This window comes from Harpia harpyja, chromosome 19 (assembly GCF_026419915.1).
Source record: "Harpia harpyja isolate bHarHar1 chromosome 19, bHarHar1 primary haplotype, whole genome shotgun sequence".
Lineage (NCBI taxonomy): Eukaryota > Metazoa > Chordata > Aves > Accipitriformes > Accipitridae > Harpia > Harpia harpyja.
Window position 1 is genome coordinate 6,732,412 of NC_068958.1, and position 6,000 is coordinate 6,738,411.

Sequence of the window (6,000 nt, forward strand, 5' to 3'; positions counted from 1 at the left end):
CAGCCATTTGTCCTCCTGAGGAATAAAAGACAGCAGCTTCTTGCAGCTCCAGGAGCTGCAAGTATTCCCCATGACACTCCACAGAGCTTAACCTTATGGGGCAACCACAGAAAGAGTGGCTGCTTTGAGCTGCTGTGAGCTCCCACTGGGACATCTCACACCATCTGGTCACAGATCCTCTCCTGCTCCACATGCTGCTGGCATTCAGCCCCTTCTCCTCATAGGGTCACATGGTGAGAGCAGCTCTGGCAAGAGTACCTTCCCCTCCCGCCCCCCAGGATGGGGTAAAGGATGGTATCAGGGAATGGAATTTCACTTTTTGCCTCTTTTGGCACTGAGGGACAAGCTGGACCACGCATCGCTTCGCACGGGTGCAGGCATTGCTCGGGGCTCTGGTGGGGTCCAGCAGAACCTCCATTGGTGGCAGGACCCATCTGGTCACACTCAGCCACACAAAATACCCATTTCTCTCCAGAGAGATGAGGACACGCCACACCGTAGGTGTGAGTCAAGCCTGGGTCTTGGGATGCCAAAAAGCAGCCAGCTTCAACCCCCTAAAGCTTTGACTTCAAACCTAAAGCTGAGGCTTACAGCTGGGTGGAGGCGAGGGACAGGGTGGGATCCCATCGCTGCCTTTGCAGGTCTCTTTTGGAGCTGCACCACCACAACCCTCCACAAACAGGCATCACATCCAACCTCGTGTCCACTGCTCCATCCCTGGCAGATCGGGTCTATCAGGTGAATCTGGGTCCAAGTTACAGCCTTGCAGCTTCAAGCTTTAGAAGTTTTAAATAATAATAAGTCATAGCCTCACATCTCAGATCAAGCTCCCTTTTGGATCATCCAAGCCCCAGCTGGGAGTGCTAAACCAGACAGGCAGGACCAGAAAATATTCCCATCCTACCTCTGCAAGAGGAGCCTCCACTCCACACCCTTCCAGTCTGCCCCTGGGGTATCTGTCTGACAGGCGGAGCAAGGCTTTGTTGTTTAAGGCAGCCTAATCCTGCAACCTTTACATCAGTGGGGCCAGATCCTGGGTCTCTTGATGCACCCAAGGTTGGGCCCTTCTCGATTCACCCAAGATTGGGACGCAGCTGGGAAGGGGGATGATGACTGCAAGGGGCAAGAGAGAGGACATGATTCAGGGCCATCACACACCAAGCAGCCAAGCGCAAGCTGCGATAGCTCTTCCTTTTTCTCCGCTTCCCTCCTGCCTGTGCAAACCCCTCTCGGCTTCGCCAGGCAAGCGAGGCTCAACCCAAAACCGGGCTGCAGCAGGGTTGTACCTGCACGTGTTGGTGAGTCAGAGCTGGCCAGCCAGAGAGACACACACCAAGCCCTCCCCCACAGCCTCTTTTAACTTCTGCCTCCTTGACATGCCCTCACCAGCAATTTAGAGAGGGCTGCTTTTTTTTCCCCCTCTCCCTCTTTTTTTCTTTTCTGCTCTTTTTTGTCTTCAGTCCTCCTTAGTGGGTGGGGAAAATCCCGGGTGTCAAACTTCAAAAGGGAAGCCTGAGTTCACATCGCATTCATGTCCGACGCGCTGCCTAACCACAGGCTCCTGCCCGCACCCACACCCGGGGCTGGCAGGAGCTCGCGTGGGGCCCGACGAGTCGGGCACTCGCAAAGGATGCAACAACGCTGCTGCCTCCCCTCCCTGCAGCCCAGTCCAGCTGGGGATGTCCGTTTGCCCATCCATGGCTTTGTGCACCAGGTAAGCCAGAGATGAAGCCCTGCTCAGGAGGGTTGCAGGGCCAGGATTCAGCCCCCTGCCAACAATCCCACCCCAAAAGCAGAGCTCCTGGAAATCAGCTGTGCAGGAAGGAGAGAGAACCCCTTGCCGTCTCCTCCCTGCTCAGCACCACATCCCCGACACCAGCTTTATGGCACAACATAGCCCTGCTACCCACCCTATGAGACATCTCAGTGGCACAGTGCAGCCCTAGGATGCCTCACACCAAATATTTTGCTTTGTGCATTTGAATTTCACTCTTGGTCTGGGTGATTTTTGCCAAAGACTGTGCCTGACCGAACAGAGCGGCCGGACCAAGAAGCAGCAGAGCACAGATTAGCACAAAGGCACAAGATGTGCTCCGTGCTGTACAGCCAAAAACCAGGAGGCACGAGGAAGCAGCCTGTCCTCTGCAAGGGCTTAAGTGGAGATGAATGGCTAGACAAAACCATCTGCACCAAATGTGCTGTGCTGTGCAGAGCTCGGGTACTCTCTGCACGCTGCAGAGCCAACGTGGGGCAACAGAGCCATCAACTCAGCCTCGCATTGCTCCCGCCTATAGCAGCCCTGGTCCACATAAGCCACCTCCTTCACATCTCCCGGTTTCCAGATTAACAGAGCAGGGCAGTTTGGACCTGGTGCTTTCATAACAAACCTATTTTCTTTCCCCCAGTCACCTGCAACAAAGAAAACCAGGCACACAGACAGTTGAAGGATATGTAGCATCTATTTGATTTTCTATTGTACTCCTGAATAGCAAGTTAAAGCCTATTCACAGCTGATTTGGTTCTGGTTTTGTGGCATTTGAGACCCTCAAGCTTCATGGGGAGATGAGCTCTCCCACAGAAGAGCTGCCAGGAGCCAGCCTTGCAGAATTAGGAGCCAGGTTGGTCCTGGGAGGTGAGTCAGAAACCCCACACAAACAGAAAAACGGGGATGCTTGGAGAAGGAGAGCCCAGACCTGTGAGCCTACACCAGGAGCCCCACAGTTAGAGATTGGAAACAGCTTCGCTCCCTGCCAGGAGTGGAGAGAAACGTCAGAGCGGCATTTTGTTGAAAGGGGACGAGCAGGAGCGTGGGAGGATGTGTTGATGCTCCCTCCCCGGAGGAAAGGGCACAGTTTTCAGTGAGAAAAAGCTGTCCTGGCTCAGTAGCTGTGCCAGGGAGGACAGGGAGCACTGGACGGGCAGCACTGCAGCCTCCCCTGATGCCCAGGGATAGGTCAGGGCAGCTCTGACACCCAGGTCGACCCGCAGCATCTCTGGCAGCTCACCTCTGCCAGCCGTCGCCTTGCAAGTACACATGCTGTGATTTTAGTCCCGCTCTCCCCATTGGACACCTGGTGTGTTTGGATGCAGCATCCTGAGCCATGGCAGCAAGCATGCCTGGGAACAGGCTCTTACCCCACCTGCACTGCCAGGCACATGGGCTCTTGGGCATCCATATGGAGCACAGGACCAGACACCGGGATATACAGGACACCAGTCTACTAAAAGCCTCAAATAATGATTCCTGAATACAGCAGAGGCAACGTGGCTGGGGACATGCTCCCACTGCAGATGCCTGCTTTCAAAATACCTCCTGCAGGCTTGGGTCCAGCAAGGTGCTCACTTCCACCAGCTTGCAGAGCCAGCTGGGTGCTGAGAAACAAGCAGTCATGCTTTTCCATGCAGCCCACGGTGCCCAGCAAATATTCAGCCTATGTCTAACCTGGTGAAAAGCACTTTTTGATTGCATTTGCCCTCTGCTCCTCCCTCCAGGTAAGCAGGTACCCCAGAGCACCCCAACATGCAGATGTGGGAAGGATGCTTTGAGCAGCACCCAGTTGCAATGGAACAAGCTGCTGCTCCAGGATTGCTGGGACAAACCTTGATATTAAGAAAGGGCTCAAACATCCTGGAGTTGCAGGAGGGCTTGAGAGGAGGGACATCGCCAAATAGCAGCACCCACATTTCCCACCGTGAGCCGTTCCCGAGGAGAGGCAGGGCAGGAGGTCCCCAGCATCTCCCCAGGGCTGCCCCCAGCAAACCCTTCAGCCCCCCCAAAGGGGTTTCCACTGCAGGACCTGGGCAGGAGGCCAGGAGCCAAGGGAAGGGGGCTGCCGTTCTTCCAGCCTGTGAGCCAAGGGGGATGCACGTGACTAGGTGTTGGCTTGGATTTCCAAGCCCTGCAACAGCACCAGCTGCTCCTGCCCATCCCTCTCCCCCCAAAGAGGCCCACAGATCGAGTTTCCCAGGCCGCTACATCCAGGTGAGTCCCTGCAGACCTGGCCAATGTCCCCTTCTCTGCAGCCACTCCACAGAGATGCCAGACCAGCCCTTCAGCAGGTGAGCACCGGAGCATCTCTGCCAGCTCCAGCCGACACATCGATGAGGGAAGGCAGCGTGTCTCACCTCCCGCAAGCCCAGGGGATGCGAGAGCTGTGCCGGGCAGGGACTCGCCCCAGCAGAAACCAGATCTGGGCCGCTTCAGAACCAAAAATAACCTGCCAGCTGCCCGGGAAGAGAGGAGAGCCAAGCGTGCACAGATCACGCACATGTCAGGAGGAGAGTCATCTGCATCCATCTTCAGGGATAATGGGGGGGAGCATGGGTTTTGGTGCAATTCAATGGATAACAGCAGAGCAGCAGTGCAAAACAGCCTCCAGGCTTTTTTGGGCAGCAAAGCAGCAGACGGCCAATACCCCCCGGGGCCCCGTCCTCCATCTGGGGAAGTGCTGCCATGCCTTGGAGCCACAGAAAGCCCCGGTGCAGCTGTGCCGAAGAGCAGAGACCCCCTGCTCGGTCCCTCCTCTCCTCCCCCAAGAGGCAGCAGCAGCCAGAGCAGCTGGGAGCCCAAAGAACTTGCAAACTTGTGCTGGGTGGGAGGGCGTTCTCCTACCCCCGGTCACTCCAGCAGCAATCACCCAGAAACGCTCTCCCAGCCTGAGCAGGGGTGAGCAGTGCTCGGAGCAGGCTGGAGAAGCAGGAAAGAAAATCCAGATGTGCAAACCAGAGTAAGGAGGCACCAGGGTCTGTTCACATCTCATGCCAGCCCCCTGCCAGAGGCTCTTGGTGCAGCCACACCTTGTGTTTTCGAGGAGCGGCAAGAGCCCTGATGCTCACAGCTTTCAGGGAGGAGGAGAAGATAGAGCTTTTTGTCCCTTGGGTTAGCCATGATGGACACACAGGGCTCAGGAGTGATGGGGGCACACAATCCAGAGCTGCCTTTGGGGTGAATGCAGGCAGTCAGACTCCATAAACAACAGCCCTTTGAGCAGACCCAGTCCATATCAGAAAAATATGTTTTTCCAATTTCCATAATTACACACCAATCACTACCAGGGCCAGGGCATAGGGTTAGGCTGAACTAGAGAAGCAGCTGGTAACATTTCTGCATCAACCCATACCTCAAGGACTCATTTTTCCCTGATCGTTCCCAAATCTTCTAATTCTCTACTTCTTCCTGCCAGCTAGGTACTCACAACTTGATGTGTTTCAGGACCTGTCAACTCAGAGGAGGTCAACACCTGCCCCAAAACCCAAGCAAGGATCAGAAAGGAGCAGAAAGACCTGCCGCAAGTCACTCGGCGCCCCAACTTCAACACCCTCCTGAAGGCACCAGCATTGCTCATCTCCAAGCACCGTTACCACAGCCCAAGGGAGGGCATTCGCAGGACACACCTCATGGAAAAGCTCTATAAAACAGGGCTGAGCCCTCAGCAGGTACAAGCCGACCTCAGAGAGCAGAGCCGCAGCAGAGCTGACCTCAAGAGGAAGGCAAGACCGTTTCCAGCCAGACTTGGGAGGGAGGCTGGCAAGAGCAATGCAAGGGTGCAGCGTTGCAGGATGCCAGCGCTTGCACTCACCCGCTGCCTCCCAGGGTTGTTCACAGGATCAAGGCTGCTCCCACTTTCCCCGAGACAGCCTCCCCGGGCAGGAGGAGACAAGCAGGAGCTTGGTGCTCCTGGAGCCGCCGTCCTCCCTGCTCCGGTGGCAGAAGAAAGCAGCATCAAACAAGTCTTGGGCTGTCAGCTTCCCAGCACCCTTGGCAGTGCTGCCCATGCCAGCACGGCGCTCCTCTGCCTCCTTCCCTCCTTGGCATTGCTGCATCTGCAGAGAAAGAAGGAGCAGCTCCTGCTTCCCAGCCCGGGGTAACAGCGGCTGGGGAAGGATGGAGCCAATTCCTCCCCATTTCCCAGCCCCAGGGCACTGCACCAGCCAGAGGGGAGCATCTCATTCCTGCTGCCCTGACTCCTGGTACAACAAGAGCCATGAAGGAAACCCCTG

The 6,000-nt window shown here is 56.1% G+C and overlaps 1 long non-coding RNA gene across 1 annotated transcript in view; it reads right to left on the reverse strand.

Annotated features, from left to right (window-relative positions):
- The window catches only part of LOC128154605 (uncharacterized), a 94,580-nt gene extending 90,917 nt beyond the window's left edge, over positions 1-3,663 (reverse strand). The window contains exon 1 of the long non-coding RNA XR_008239391.1: positions 3,601-3,663. This is a non-coding gene — a long non-coding RNA (uncharacterized LOC128154605). The remainder of the gene's footprint in view (positions 1-3,600) is intronic.
- Positions 3,664-6,000: the final 2,337 nt, after the last annotated feature.